Below are 18,085 nucleotides of genomic sequence, written 5' to 3' on the forward strand. Positions count from 1 at the left end.
ATTGTTCAAAAACTCTTTAAATTAGTAGTATGAAAATATATATATATATATAACACTTTGTTAATATACATAATGAGATATTTAATTATCATATTTTCAAGTTAAATATATATAAATCCATATATATACACAATAATTAAACAATTAAACAATTAAATCAAGTTATGACGTTCGTGAATCGTCGGAATAAAAGGGTGACCAAAAGCTTGTGTAAAACTCTTTCCGGATGTTCAAGACTTATTAAAATTCATTGCTTATCAAGTCGGAATTATTAAATCATGTAAATAGTATAATCAAGTAGTCGGAAAAATCCGGGTCGTTACAGTACCTACCCGTTAAAGAAATTTCGTCCCGAAATTTGATCGAGATCGTCATGGCTGATAATAAGTATGTTTTCATGACGAATACGAGTTGAAAATTTAGAGTTTTATCATCAGTGAGTAATATGGATAAAACAATTCGATTATGTGAAGTGTATGAGTGAAGCTATAGCAAAATAGTGAAATGAGGAAAGTAAAGATTCGTCTTAACTTTTGACTTCGTCAAGGTTGATTTCCGGATTAAATAAAATCTTTGTAATCTTAATAAGATTTGATTCTTCAGTAATTAAGGAAATTAGAATTTTCTTCGATTAGATGCGTAATCTGCCTCGATTGCTATGTCTGATATATCGCTATAAATTAACACCCCCTTCGTTTCCTTATTTCCACATCTCTCATCTTCTATACTTTCTTCCTTAATTCATACTTCCAAAACATTCGTCAATATGCTCCATCCGGTTCTAATCCTTGATATGCTCCTAACTTTTATATCCGTCATTCTTCTTTTTCATCTGCCACCAGAAGAATCTATTCACTTCTACTATACTCTTGGTTTTATAGTGTTTTTAGTTCTCCCGTGTCTTTTCGTTGCAATACATATTGATATACACGGTTTGTATTTTATGTATTGTCGTCGGGCCTTATATCTTTCCTTATTTTTCGGAGTCCCTGCTCCTGTTTTTCCATAATCATTGACATCTACGGTTAATGGTCTTTTCTGTTTGCTGCGATTTATACCCCCTTTCTATTTCGGAGCTTCATGCTTTTGTTTTCTTTTCGCAAGTAATGGTCCAAAATTCGTAGGTATGGAGTTTCGAATTATCATAATATACAAAGTAGAAAGAAAAGGTAGTAGCACAATTTGATTTGTCAAATTACCAGAATATCTGGAAAAGACCGAATCATCAAGAAAATATTTTATTGATATTTTTTTAGAGGTTAAATAGAATGCAAGAGTCGTGTAACATGGCACATGATGACGTTATGATCTGTAAATCATCACATTCCATTTAGAAACTCAGCATGACTTACTATAATATAATCACGTTGATCAAGTGTCATTATATTATACTAGCTCATGCTTCAGTTCCCAACACTACTTCAAAAACATTCATATTTTAAACTCGAAGGTTTCAGAATTTAGAAACTAAAATAGTTTCTTTTATGATGTAACACATATAGCGTGAAGAGGTAAATGATTTCGGATAACAATAGTTATGAAGATATCTTCAGAAACATCGAAGATATTTATAATGAAAGATATGATGATATCTTAGAATATCTAAGATCAGAGGAAGATGAAGAATATTGTCCGCAAGAGTTGAGAGTAAGGAGCAAGGTATTCGTTAAGAATTCAGCAGACACTGAATCATTTGGATTCTTTGAAGGCAGTTTAGTCTTTGTGATTTGTCCACAGCCTCCTTCATGGTTTGCTCAATCCGTTTTCCAATTCCAAACCTTCTCTTTTTCTGAGCTTTGCCAACACACTATTCTTTATCATCAAACTTTTGACTATTACGGTTGTCTACAGTTTCTGCTGCTTCATTCAGCTTTTTCAAAATTCAGGGTATTGATTCGTAGACTGGGTGCTTTTCAGAAATTCAGAATTGAAGATCAAAATTTCCAGGAGTTACACATTATATGTATACATATAATTGAAGTGAAAACGCTGCGAGATTCGAGATTGATGATTGATGATTCCCGGTAATTGGTATGGCAATTATTGTTACAGGATGTAGGTGAGTACATGATGGGGTTTCATGAATAATATAGATATTTTTCAGAGAGACTAAAGCCGAAGTTGCTGGTACATCTGCTGATAATATAGTGGAATATAAAAGGTGCTCCGGTAACGATTGCGAAAGGGAAACATATATATTGAGGTTATAATACGGCTAATCTGACTAAAAAGTTGAAGTTGACTTGCTGGAGCCGTGACAAAACTGGCTACTTTGAAAAGGAATTGCAAGGTTATTTTTGGCAACAACAACGCTAATGGCTCACGGATTTGTGTTAAACTTCTACTTAGGTTCCGGGAGTTTTCCAGATGCATGATTGTGGATAACATGTGGTTGGATCATCATCTCGATTGTTTCTTAATTGAGGTGTTTTCAAGAATCATGATGGGTTTGAATGTAGATTGCAATGAATTTTTGGAATAACACAAAAATTATTTTATGGGTTTATTGAATAGAAGTGATGTTTTAGCACAGTTTTGAAGTCAAAGTATAGCTTTGAAAGATGTAGAGATTTAAGAGTGATGTCTCCCGTTGAGTCTTGACTTGGATTCTGATCTGTCAAAATTAGAATATGAAATTGAATTTGGATGAGAACGGTTGTTTTGATTTCTATAAAAGAATGTATATCGTTGTGAAAGTAGTGAGTATAGTTGATGATTGCTGAATCAGATTCGAAGAATGCAATATATTAATTGTGAATTTATATATCTCTCGGGTATTACCTACCCGTTAAAAGTTTCACAAGTAATATTTTGGTACATGAGAATTTTTATTACAGTCTTTATAAAAATATATGTATATTTTCTTCAGATGTAATACAGATTTGATGAGTTAATATTAAATTAAGCTCATTTGATTTTCGGCTGGAATTAGAAATGAATAATCTCTAAAACAATAGAGATTACATAATCTTCGCGGAGTATTTCACTAATGTAATCAATACTTTATTATTTATTCTTATTGACATTCCTTGGTGACGGATGTTGATACTTGTGAATTCTTGCGAACTTCGTAAGATATGAATGATGTTTTTTAGAAAGCTTCAAGTATATCTAAGTGTAAAATCAAACATGTAATTGAATAATACATGATGTGTAATTTCGTACTCTAAATTATTAGCTAAATACCTATCAATTATCACACAATACAGGCAACTATAACCAGTTCGTGTAGTAATTAAACAAGTATTTGACCAATTCGTTCCACAGAGAGCAGGTAATTGAAAACTTGAACTATTAATTATTCTAAGATTTAAAAGGGAAGTTTTGTTGTAAAACTGATTAAACGCGAAAGTAAATTAAACTTAACTCAATAAGTAGCAAAGGTATCCACTTAGCTACAATTCCCTAGGCTAGGATTGCTCGGTTAAACTCGTTAAGTAAACAATTACAATGATGTGACACTGTATTTATCTGTCGATTCCTACAGTTTAAGACTAGCAACCTAAGTATAACTGTCGTTAACCTAGAATTACTAACCAATTCACAATGATATTACTCAAGATTATAATCTAACTTAGGTTGGTTTGGTGTCCCTTACAACCTCACAATTATTGCAGCTAATTTCAAGCTCAACCACTATACGATTAATTTTATTATCGGTTTCCCTCATAAAATCTCACGTATTCCTAAATTATTCACGTTCAATAATCTAGTAAAAGCTATTAATCAATTTAACTGTCGTTAGTTAATCAATAACTTCCGTGATCTAACAATCAATAAGCTTTAATAACGGTGGATCTTAGCTAGACATAAAATTGTGTAATTAGAATTAATTGTTTTTAACCAAAAGATCGCAATCCATCACCTAGGTTCATGCATCTAAGTGGATACTAAATATTTAGCTACTCATGGTAAAGCAAATAACAAATAAATAAGAAGAACAAATAAGCATGAACATTGAAATAAAGAACAAAATAATAAAAGTTAAATAAGAGATTAAACTAACCAAACTTGATGTAATAAATTAAACCCTTGCAAAATAATGTAAAAAAGCTAATAAATTCGTAACTAATGTTGATGTAGGCTAAAATTCGGAATAAAACCTGCATATCCCTAAATTGGGGTAAAATTCGTCTATTTATAGTAGCAGGGAAAACAGCTGAAACCGACACGAGTCGCGATCCGCGACAACCCATCGCGAAACGCGATGAACCAGGACGCGACATAATGGCCTTAGACGCGACAGATTGATCAGTTTCACCCCTTTTCCATATCGCGTTCTGATGCACTTCATCACGTATCACGACGACCAAAACGCGACAAACCTCATCCTGAAGCGATGGAAACTGATTTTTTCACCCTAGGCACGTTTATCTTCAACTCTAACTTCGTTTTGGCTATATCTTCAATAAAAATCAACATTAATGAGCCAACGAACCATATCTTGACACTTTCTTCATTTTAAACTCAAATAACTCGATATCTTAATCAAAGTCTTCAAAATACCAGCAAATGGAACAAGATAAAGCCCAAAATGTATGTATGAAAATGGCGTTATCAAAATCCCCCACACTTGAACCTTGCTTGTCCTCAAGCAAGTAAATCTCGAACCAATAACTGTTCGTATAATCTTCAACAAAATTTCGCAAGATTCAAGCCTTCAAGTTAATCCTCCACAAGCTCTCGCACTCTTCATCTTTTCACGATTAAGCTTATTTCCTCACAAAACAATTCCTCACATTCCTGTCACTTATAAAAACAACATACTGTAGTGACCCGAACTTTTCTTTGTTTATATATATATTAAATGAAATTGTTATTTACATGATTAAGTGTTTCCAACATGTTAAGCAATCAAACTTGTTAAGACTTGATTAATTGAAATAGGTTTCATATAGACAATTGACCACCCAAGTTGACCGGTGATTCACGAACGTTAAAACTTGTAAAAACTATATGATGACATATATATGGATATATATATAGTTAACATGATATTATGATAAGTAAACATATCATTAATTATATTAACAATGAACTACATATGTAAAAACAAGACTACTAACTTAATGATTTTGAAACGAGACATATATGTAACGATTATCGTTGTAACGACATTTAATGTATATATATATCATATTAAGAGATATTCATACATCATAATATCATGATAATATAATAATTTAAAATCTCATTTGATATTATAAACATTGGGTTAACAACACTTAACAAGATCGTTAACCTAAAGGTTTCAAAACAACACTTACATGTAACGACTAACGATGACTTAACGACTCAGTTAAAATGTATATACATGTAGTGTTTTAATATGTATTCATACACTTTTGAAAGACTTCAAGACATTTATCAAAATACTTCTACTTAACAAAAATGCTTACAATTACATCCTCGTTCAGTTTCATCAACAATTCTACTCGTATGCACCCGTATTTGTACTCGTACAATACACAGCTTTTAGATGTATGTACTATTGGTATATACACTCCAATGATCAGCTCTTAGCAGCCCATGTGAGTCACCTAACACATATGGGAACCATAATTTGGCAACTAGCATGAAATATCTCATAAAATTACAAAAATATGAGTAATCATTCATGACTTATTTACATGAAAACAAAATTACATATCCTTTATATCTAATCCATACACCAATGACCAAAAACACCTACTAACACTTTCATTCTTCAATTTTATTCATCTAATTGATCTCTCTCAAGTTCTATCTTCAAGTTCTAAGTGTTCTTCATAAATTCTAAAAGTTCTAGTTTCATAAAATCAAGAATACTTCCAAGATTGCAAGTTTACTTTCAAGTTTTCTAAATCCATTCCAAGTAATCATCCAAGATCAAGAAACCTTTGTTACTTACAGTAGGTTATCTTTCTAATACAAGGTAATAATCATATTCAAACTTTAATTCAATTTCTATAACTATAACAATCTTATTTCGAGTGGAAATCTTACTTGAAATTGTTTTCGTGTCATGATTCTGCTTCAAGAACTTTCAAGCCATCCAAGGATCCTTTGAAGCTAGATCCATTTTTTTCATTTCTAATAGGTTTATCCAAGGAACTTGAGGTAGTAATGATGTTCATAACATCATTCGATTCATACATAAAAAGCTGTCTTATTCAACATTATAAACTTGTAATCACTAGAACATAGTTTAGTTAATTCTAAACTTGTTCGCAAATAAAGTTAATCCTTCTAACTAGACTTTTAAAATCAACTAAACACATGTTCTATATCTATATGATATGCTAACTTAATGATTTAAAAGCCGAAAACACGATAAACACCATAAAACTGGATATACGCCGTCGTAGTAAAACTAGGGGCTGTTTTGGTTGGGATAATTAAAAGCTAAGAAGAACTTTGATTTAAAAGATATACTTCTGGAAAAATGATTTTTCTTATGAACATGAAACTATATCCAAAAATCATGGTTAAACTCAAAGTGAAAGTATGTTTTTCAAAATGGTCATCAAGATGTCGTTCTTTCGACGGAAATGACTACCTCTTTCAAAAACGACTTGTAACTTGTATTTCTGACCATAAACTTATACTTTTTCTATTTATATTCATAAATTTAAGTTCAATACGAAACCGTGGCCACTGGAATCACTCAAAACGGATTAGAAACGAAGAAATGGCGAGTAAAACAAGATTGATAAAAACTACTCATTTTACCTACGTGAAAGTTAGTAATAAATCTATTCCAACCATAACCTAATCAACTTATATTGTATATTATGTAATCTTGAGATACCATAGACACGTATACAATGTTTCGACCTATCATGTCGACCCATCTATATATATATTGCGGAACAACCATAGACACTCTATATGTGAATGTTGGAGTTAGCTATACATGGTTGAGGTTGATTCCAAAATATATATATAGTTTGAGTTGTGATCAATACTGAGATACGTATACACTGGGTCATGGATTGATTCAAGATAATATTTATCGATTTATTTCTGTACATCTAACTGTGGACAACTAGTTGTAGGTTACTAACGAGGACAGCTGACTTAATAAACTTAAAACATCAAAATGTATTAAAAGTATTGTAAATATATTTTGAACATACTTTGATATATTTGTATATATTGTTATAGGTTCGTGAATCAACCAGTGGCCAAGTCTTACTTCCCGACGAAGTAAAAATCTGTGAAAGTGAGTTATAGTCCCACTTTTAAAAATCTAATATTTTTGGGATGAGAATACATGCAGGTTTTATAAATGATTTACAAAATAGACACAAGTACGTGAAACTACATTCTATGGTAGAATTATCGAAATCGAATATGCCCCTTTTTATTAAGTCTGGTAATCTAAGAATTAGGGAACAGACACCCTAATTGACGTGAATCCTAAAGATAGATCTATTGGGCCTAACAAACCCCATCCAAAGTATCGGATGCTTTAGTACTTCGAAATTTATATCATATCCGAAGGGTGTCCCGGAATGATGGGGATATTCTTATATATGCATCTTGTTAATGTCGGTTACCAGGTGTTCACCATATGAATGATTTTTATCTCTATGTATGGGATGTGTATTGAAATATGAAATCTTGTGGTCTATTGTTACGATTTGATATATATAGGTTAAACCTATAACTCACCAACATTTTTGTTGACGTTTAAAGCATGTTTATTCTCAGGTGAATACTAAGAGCTTCCGCTGTTGCATACTTAAATAAGGACAAGATTTGGAGTCCATGTTTGTATGATATTGTGTAAAAACTGCATTCAAGAAATTGATTTCGATGTAACATATTTGTATTGTAAACCATTATGTAATGGTCATGTGTAAACAGGATATTTTAGATTATCATTATTTGATAATCTATGTAAAGCTTTTTAAACCTTTATTTATGAAATAAAGGTTATGGTTTGTTTAAAAAATGAATGCAGTCTTTGAAAAACATCTCATATAGAGGTCAAAACCTCGCAACGAAATCAATTAATATGGAACGTTTTTAATCAATAAGAACGGGACATTTCAGTTGGTATCCGAGCGTTGGTCTTAGAGAACCAGAAAATTTGCATTAGTGTGTCTTATCGAGTTTGTTAGGATGCATTAGTGAGTCTGGACTTCTACCGTGTTTTCTTTAAAAATGATTGCTTAACATTTTTGTTGGAAACTATATATTATTAACATGTATATATTATGTGATATATTAATCTCTTAACATGTTTGATATTGTGTGATAGATGTCTACCTCTAGCACAAATCCCATTGACTCACCTAATAATAACGAAGAGTCGAATATATATTGGATTGATTCACAAGTTCCCAAAGAGGAACCGGAAGAAGAATCAGAACCGGAAGAAGAATCAGAACCGGAAGAGGCGGAACCGGAGGAGGAAATAGAACCGGTGGGGGAAATAATAAAACGGTTAAGTAAAAGAAAATCCTCAACCAACCGACCAAGGTTAATTATGGTCAATGGTGTTTCCGCCAAGGAAGCAAAATATTGGGAGGATTACCAATTCTCCGATGAATTGGATTCCGACGAGAATTCCGATGATGTTATAGAAATTACCCCAACTGAATTTAAAAAGGCAAAAGAAAATAATAAGGGAAAGGGCATAAAAATAGAGAAATCTAATTCCAACCCCGATGAACTTTATATGTATCGTCAACCCCCGAAGTCCTTAAGTTGTAACAATGACCCGGGAACCTCTAAACCACCAGGTTTTTCTAAACCGTTGTGGAAAACGACAGCTAGTATTAGGGGAACATCATATATCCCTAGAAACTTGGCAAAACGAACCAAAACGAAGAAGAAGAAACGAGCGAGTCGGAATAAGATAGTTGTATTCATGTGGTGTAATATATGTAATATAGTGTGCTTATGCTTTATGATATATGTAAAAATTGCTTGTATTAATAAGTATTTTTTTTTATGAATCTAACTCTTGTCTATTTTACAGTATAAAAACACAAAATGGATAGACAACCCAATATTTTAAGAGACCTACCCGGAGACATGATTGATGAAATCTTGTCTAGAGTCGGTCAGAATTCCTCGGCACAACTATTTAAGGCGAGATCAGTTTGTAAGACATTCAAAGAACGTTCCAAGAATGCCTTGGTTTATAAAAGGCTTTCGTTCGAAAGATGGGGGATATCACATTGTGAAATCTATAAGTTACGATGTGTTTACTTTGACGCATATATTGCGGGGAACCCAAATGCTATTTTACACAACGGGTTAAGAAATTATTTTGACTCAATATCTCCGAATATAGGACTTCGTGATTTAGAAAAAGCGGCTAACATGCAACATAAAGAAGTATGTTATGCTTACGGGTTAGTAATGTTCGCTTCTCACCAAAGTGAGAACAAGAACATCGGGCTACAACTATTAAACAAAACGTTCCCACAAGTGACGGAGTCGGTAATTGGGGTAAGAAATGAGGTTTTTAGATTGTTACGGGACTGTTGGACATTACGTAACCTTCATCCTTTTGACGACGTTACAACACGTTGTCATACTATCGGTCACAACAGTTACGTTCCACAAGACCAAGGATGGGAAGTAGTATTAGTAAAACCAGAATGCATGACTTGTTTCTGGACGTATGAATTACGTGTCTTTGTTGCCTTTGCTGAATGCCTTATTTATTAACTAAAATTATCTTCGCAACTACTTTGTATCAAAGTTTTATGTTCTATATTTCATGCTATATGTAAAATAGCAGTATTGTAAGTTTGCAAGTTATTGTATAAAGGTTTGAATATGATATTTTTTTTTTTTTTGTGATTAGTTTTTCATATAGAATTGTAGTAGTTGAAATGGTATGTTAGCTACTAAGTATGAACTTAACGGGTAAGTACTACCCGAATTAAAGAGTATAAAACGCTAATATGAAGAAAGAGCTTTTATAAATAAGTTCATATTACGCTACGAAATACTATTGACTACTCTTGATATTCTTTATGATTAACTCGTTTCATTTGACTATTTTGAAGGAAATGGCACCGACTACTCGACACACCTTGAATATGAGTGACGAGGAATTTCGTGCCTTTCTTGCTTCAAACATAGCCGCAGTACAGGCCGCGCTACATACCAACAATAACCTTGGATCTAGCAGTACAGGAAATCGTGTAGGATGCACCTATAAAGAATTCACCGCCTGCAAACCTTTGGAATTTGATGGAACAGAAGGACCGATCGGATTGAAACGGTGGACCGAGAAGGTCGAATCGGTATTTGCCATAAGTAAGTGTACTGAAGAGGACAAAGTGAAGTACGCTACTTTAACGCCTTTAAACGAGTAAAATTTTTTTTTTTTTTTTTTTTTTTTTTTGAAAAACAGAGTCACTGCCCGGACAAGGCATATGCCGCGGCGCGGTTTGCCTTGTCGCGGCGCGACACAACGCTGGAAACATTACACATCTTAACCCAGTTTCTGATATCAACTTCAGGCCATTGCCGCGGCGCGGAGGGCTTTGCCGCGGCGCGACACAACTCGTGTCCAGGATCTGACCTGCAACTTTTTATTTAAACCAAATTTTACACCTTTCATCATTTTTCCAACACAATCAAAACTGCATAATTCATACACAAACTTAAGGAAATAGTTTCTAATATCATTAAACATTCGCAAACATCTTTTAAACATCAAAACATGTTTTCATAATCTAAACCATCATTTGGTCCCAAATTTGACAATAACAAACATGACACATTCAAAACACTAGGCGTTGATAAGCGGTAACCGTAGAGCGTGTTTACAAAAGGGACTCGCAATACCACTTACACTAATGCCAATGCTCCCCTAGCGCTTCAAACGGGCTCCTTGTAACGACCCTACTTTTTCCGTTATCTTTTGCCGTTAATTATTTAACGACCGTTAATTATTTTTCGTGCCACGTCATTTCTATGACCTATATTATTATTTTTGTAATAATATATTAATTATTATGTGTTATATGAATATTTGTATTCATATCTTTAATTGTACGTTTCTACGTGTCGCGGATTTCTATCCGGCGAATCTTTTCGGTTTTCAAACCAACGGTCGAACTTTTGGAATTTTTAAGTCCTAATTATTTTAAATATGATATTTTGATTTCATATGATTATATATAGTGTTTATATATTTTATTCGTCGCGTATTTATTATCTCTTCGAAAAATCAATCGCGTAGCGGCGTTTTCGCGTTTCGGGTTTCGTTCGGGCGTTCGGGCCACTAGGATTTTGTCATTTATCAAATTGGGCCACTATGGGGCCCACCCCATTCAGTTCTTGGCCGAAATTGTCAAGGAAGGGGGTATACCCCTTTCATTTTTGCAATTCTCCTCATTTTCACATTTTATTTCTAATTTTATCAACCCTAAAATTCATTTGGTGCTCTCTCCTCTTCTCCCTCCCTAGCCATCACCACCACCACCATAATCCATCATCATCTTCATCAAATAATACTTGGATCAAGAAATCATTCACATATTCGGATTCTACACAACGATCTCTACGCGTTCATATTACTTGATTGTTGATTAGGGTATAAACCCTAAGCCTAGATTTTCAATTTTTCAATTATTTTTCTGTTTTTACATGTTATATTGATAGTATGATGATAATATGTTATTGTATTGTTGATTGTATGCGTAGAATTGCTCGATTGCATATTTTTCGGTTTGATAAAATTGGGACAGCAGCTCTTTCGTGTGTTTCTGATATTGTAACTGATTTTGATCATAAAATAAAGTATATAAATGAGTTCCTCTCATCAAGACATTAATTTTAGACTCCGGATTCATGTCGTTTCGATTCCCGGAGCCCTAGATACGAGCAAAGTGGTATTTTGTTAAGATTGAAATGTGATTTTGGTATGAACCAGGTTTGGTCCGACTTTGTGACCATATTTGGTGACTTTAGGGTGTGTTAATGTGTTAGGACTGATGGTGGGGCGAACTTTCATGTTCGGGTCATCTCAATCCGAGCCACGAATCACCCGTTACGTCTAAAACACGTTTTTGATTGAATTGAAGTTCCAAGTAGTGTATTGGCTGTATATCACGACTTGTGGGCTGTTCATGGTGTGTTCTTGAGTGTACCAAAGTGTCGGGTGGTTTGCTTAGGCGGAGATATATGTAAGGCTCGCCGAAAACCGACACCCGGGGCTCAGGATACGACCCGATGAACTTTTGATTTAAAACTTGGGATTTATTATTAAACTTATAATATAAATAATGGATTTCATTATCATTTAATTACTTATGATATAAAAAGTAATTATTATTATTATTTAAGACTTATGATATATATTTATTATATCATTTAATTAATACTTATGATTTAATTAACATTTTAATTAAACTTATGATTAATAATACTTTTATTATTAATGAAAAATACTTATGATAAGTATTAAACTTATATTATGAGATTATTATTATTATAGGACTTATAATAAGGATTAAATAATTAGTTAATTATTATAAGACTTAGTTATTATTTAATTATTAAATACTTATGATTTAATAAGTATAATTAGAAATTTATGATATGATTAATAATTCATTATTAATTAATAATACTTATGATATGATTTAAAATTTATTATTAATTAATAATACTTATATTATGACTAATATTTAATTAATTAATTAAATACTTATGTTATATTAATTATATCATTTAAACTTATCTAAACTTTAATAATTCATATTAATTTAATTAAACTTATGTTATGACATAATTAGACATATTTAACTTTAATAAACGTTATAACTTACATTATTATTATAACTTACACTTTTAAAATTAATGTTGACTATGTTTGACCAAGGTTGACTTTTGAGTTGACTTTTGGTTGACTTTGACTTTCAGTTGACTTTTGGTTGACTTTCTAAATAAGGAAACTTTCCTAACTTAAAACTTTCTAAAAATAGAAACTTTCTAAATTTGGAAACTTTCCAAAAATAGAAACTTTCCAAAAATAGAAACTTTCCAAAAATAGAAACTTTCCTAAAATAGAAACTTTCCAAAAATGGAAACCTGCTAAAAATAGAAACTTTCTAAAAATAGAAAGTGTGTGTCCGTACGCTGTTCCGATCAAACCGATGCATGTTGAGTATTGTTCTATGTGTACTTGCAACATGTACAATAGCTATCATACTAAGACTTGACCTAAGTTAGTTATTTATATCGACCTGCTTTATTTATAGGTCGGCGTTGTGATCATTCATGATCACTTTACTTCATTTGCTGTTCGCATAATTGTGTGGTTACTTTGTTTGCTAATAAGGTGAGTTATAGTCCCATTTTTCTATTTTAAATCTTTTGGGATGAGAATACATGCAATTTATTTTATATTTTGGACACAAGTGGAAGTTGGTTTAAATTATTCATTGTGAGTCGAACAAAAATATTCCCTAATCTGGTAACTGTAATCACTGGTTTCTACTGGTGAACGCGAATCCTATGGATAGATCTATCGGGTTTGACAACCCCATTTCGAGCTAGTCGCGCTAGCAATTTATAATCGGAATGTTTAGTACTTCGTATTTTGTTGTAGATACACTTGTTCGGTGTATATTATTTATTGTGTTTGGCAAGGGTAAATAAATGGTTAAGTGGTTACCAGGTGGCTCACGAAAAATGGAATAATATTTTATTATATGTTTTCTAGCATATAATTTGGTGGTTCAAAAAGGAGTTTTTATGTTTTCAAACATAAATTTTTATTGTTTAAATTAAATATTGTTTGCAATATTAAACCTATAATTCACTCAACATTTTTGTTGACAGTTACTCGCATGTTTTATTCTCAGGTTCATGATTGATTGCTTCCGCTGTGCTTAGAGAGTCTGCATATTTATGATGGCAGCTTTGTTAAACATTAACTTGCATTCTATTTTGTTACATTAAAAAGTGGTTGTTTGTTGACTTTATTTTGGTCAACTTTTGGTTAAAGTATTATTGTATAGTTTTTCTAAACTTATACATTTTAGTAGATTTCCTTTATAGGAAATCATTTTTAAATAAAGAATGCAAGGTTGTTTTATTAAATTCATATAGAGTTTCGATCAAGCTGTGGGACCAAGTGACGGAGCCGTTAAGTGTTTTGACGGAGTCGTCACAGTTGGTATCAGAGCTCTGGTTGTAGGGAATTAGGCTGCATTGATGTCGTTACCCGAGTCAATAGGGTGCATTAGTGAGTCTAGTCTACAGCCCGGCCTATTATATATTACTATATGTGATTATTTGTATCGTATTGGTATGTATATTGTTGTCATACATACATTTCTATTATGTTCTGAATCCGGGAGGAACTCCCATTCCGATTTAAACGTATTCTCTGACTCATGCGAGTTCATCTTTTAAAGGAACACCTCGGTTAGTGAAACCGAGGGGGTGTCATTCTTGACTTCTGGAATTCTCGACATTTCTATGTCATAATTAGTGTTTATTGATATAACGTTTAAGTTACATTACGTGTTCTAGAATTCTCGGCATTTCTATGTCATCTATTATGGTTATGTATATAACGTTTGAGTTATATTACGCGAGATGTCATTCTTGACTTCTAAAGGCTCGGCATTTCAATGTCAGCTATTGTGTTTGGGTATATAACATTTTTGTTACATTACATGCCATTGTGCCGTTGTGCCTATGTGCTTTGGTTTTTGAACCGAAAAACGTCATCCTTGACTTTTAGAGATTCTTGGTACTTCGAAGACATTTTCATGTCACCATTACTCCTATTCATTACTTTCGATGTCTTTGTCTCTTGTGCTATCCTTAGCACATTGTTAAGAAATTGTTTTAGGGAAATTGTGTTGAAATTCGAGGTTGACCACGTGTCCTGACCTTATGTAGTGATATTGGAATGGAACTATGAGTTAGTGAAATATAATGGCGTCAGGCCAACGTGATTATATTACGTTAATTCATAAAAAGTCCCAATATTGTGACATGAGGAATAGAAAGCGAGTCAGAGAAAATTTATACACCACTCATTCGGAAATTCTAACGTTGTTACATGAGTAAGGAAGATACTCATTATCTTATTTGTTGATATATGAGAGACTCGTCTTAATCGAACTACTTACCCTATGTTTTGTCATTCATAACTCGCTTGTTAGTGACAGCTTCGCACGTGAAGAGTTTTGGCCCAAGGACTTATGTCCTGACAATAGTCAAAACAATATTTAACTCATTCGTTTTCATGACCTCGTAGCATTTATTGATTAGATGTCGCAAGACGATTCAAGTCCATCACCCGAGCTTTAACGATCTTACTTCAACTCGTAACCTCTGTAATGCGGATACCCTGCTTTTCATTAAAAAATTTACACATTTGTGCAATTGGGCGGTTCTCACGAGATTTATGGGCGAATAGAAGTAATGAAATATTTTGTCATGTATACTATTTATAAAATCATATATGTACGTATGAATTCAAATGGACTAATTTACCCTTACCTATTTTGGCTATTATACACTAAATTATACCTTCAAAATTATTTTAAAAACCACTCTTGTTGAGTTGTTTAGTTAACTCAAATTGATTTACGTAAAATGGTACACGTTGTACATACTTCTAAATTTATTAAGAGCTTCGTTCCATTTATGGGGTTACATCAGACGTTTCAAGCTTTTTCAAAACTCCTTTGATTGATTACATTAGAATTTTCGCATTACTCTACCGAGTGTTTGGATCACAGTTCTCCTCATCCTCCGTTTAAGGATGAAACTTACCATTAAGTTCATTGATAGAAACTCATACACCACTTTGGGGGCCGGCTTTGTAAATTTGTTGGAGAGTCTTTGCGCTCATTAGATTTTATCTCTTATGGTTGGACATGGCCGAAACGCGGGCCGATAAATCAATTTTCTGGGGTACCCTCGATGGTCACCTTATTGTAGAAAAGGCGCTAGGTGGGTTTCTACCCCAACTGTTGTTATAATGGGTATCATGGATATATATTACTCTAGACCGTTTGAGGAGTTTCTACTCTCAATTTTCACTGTCAACCGCAACACCCTCGTAAACATCAATCCTAGGATTCGATACTTTAGGGTGCACGAAATTATTTTTGGAGATTCATCTCACCTGGAGTCGGCCATTCTTTATAACCCATGATTCGCGTTCTTTTCATCTGCACATAAATTTAAGAATATGGATGAATCCTAGACTTCCTCGCTCATTGTACAAGGAAGTTCACTCTCGTTGAATTATCACACCTTTCATACGTCTTCCTCTCAGAAATATAATGAAAATTTACTTTGGAGTCCATGATCCTCGTTAACTCCTTTGAGAGAATTGCCTTAAATATCTATGCCACCGATGTGACTACTCCACATTTATTTCTTCCTTCATTATTGCAACTTTATTTCATCCATCCCAGTTCGTCCCCTTGGGGAGCTCCCGTTTTGTTCGTTGAGAAGAAAGATGGTTCATTTCGTTTGTGTATTGATTATCGTGAATTGAACGAGCTTACTGTTAAAAACCGTTACCCTCTTCCGAGAATTGATGATCTGTTCGATCAACTTCAAGGTTCGTCCGTTTATTATAAGATTGATCTTCGTTCCGGTTATCACCAATTACGCGCTAAAGAAACTGATATTCTGAAAACCGCTTTCTGTACCCGTTATAGTCACTTTGAATTTCTTGTTATGCCGTTCAGATTGACAAATGCACCTGTTGTGTTCATGGACCTCATGAACCGTGTGTGTAGACCCTATCTGGACAAATTCGTTACTGTTTTCATCGACCACATCCTTATTTATTCTAAGAGTGATGAAGGGCGAAGAACATTTGAAGTTAGTGCTTGATCTGTTGAGGAAAGAAGAGTTGTACGCTAAGTTCTCTAAGTGTGCTTTCTGGTTAAGAGAAGTTCAATTTCCTCGGACATATTGTTAGTAAATAGGGAATACAAGTTGATTCTGCTAAGATTGAGGCGATTGAAAAGTGGGAAGTTCCGAAAACTCCTACTCAGATTCGCCAGTTTCTAGGATTAGCAGGCTATTATAGAAGGTTCATTCAAGATTTTTCACGAGTAGCGAAACCTCTGACTGCTTTAACGCATAAGGGGAAGAAGCACGAGTGGAAGAGTGAACAAGAGTCTTCTTTCCAAACTCTGAAGAAGAAGTTAACTTCTGCACCGATATTATCACTACCTGAGGGTAATGATGATTTTGTTATCTATTGTGATGCTTCGTGTCAAGACTTTGGTTGTGTTTTGATGCAACGAAAGAAAGTTATTGCGTACACGTCACGTCAGTTGAAGATTCACGAGCAGAATTACGTAACCCATGATTTAGAGTTGAGAGCTGTTGTGTTTGCGCTTAAGATTTGCAGACATTATCTATATGGGGTCAAAGGTACATTGTACACTGATCACAAAAGTCTTCAACATATTCTTGATCAGAAACAGTTAAATATGAGGCAACGAAGATGGGTTGAGACGTTAAATGATTATGATTGCGAACTTTTATATCATCCGGGAAAGGCCAATAATGTGGCTGATGCATTAAGTCGTAAAGAAAGGGCTGAACCTCGCAGGTTTAGGGCCTTGAATATGACAATTCAAACAAACCTCGCTAGGCAGATCCTTGAGGCATAATAAGAAGCCTTGAAGGAGGAAAATTTTGTAACGGGAAGGTCCGAGGCTTGAGTAAACAGTTATAGGTACAAACGGATGGTACTCGGTATTTTGTGGGATGCCTTTGGGTTCCGAAGTTTGGTGATCTACGAAAACTTGTTTTAGATGAGGCTCATAAGTCTAGGTACTCTATTCATCCTGGTTCAGGAAAGATGTATCATGATCTTAAGGAGCTGTATTGGTGGCCTAATTTGAAAGCTGATGTGGCTACGTATGTGGCTAAGTGTTTGACCTGCGCTAAGGTTAAAGCTGAACATCAAAAACCGTCTGGACTTTTGGTGCAACCTGAAATTCCCGAGTGGAAGTGGGAAGGTATTAAGATGGACTTTATTACGAAGTTACCGGGAGTTGTGGGTGGTTATGATACCATTTGGGTGATTGTTACCGACTCGCTAAGTCAACTCTTTTCTTGCCAATTAAGG

The sequence above is a fragment of the Rutidosis leptorrhynchoides genome, chromosome 9 (assembly GCF_046630445.1).
Source record: "Rutidosis leptorrhynchoides isolate AG116_Rl617_1_P2 chromosome 9, CSIRO_AGI_Rlap_v1, whole genome shotgun sequence".
In the NCBI taxonomy this organism is placed as follows: Eukaryota; Viridiplantae; Streptophyta; class Magnoliopsida; order Asterales; family Asteraceae; genus Rutidosis; species Rutidosis leptorrhynchoides.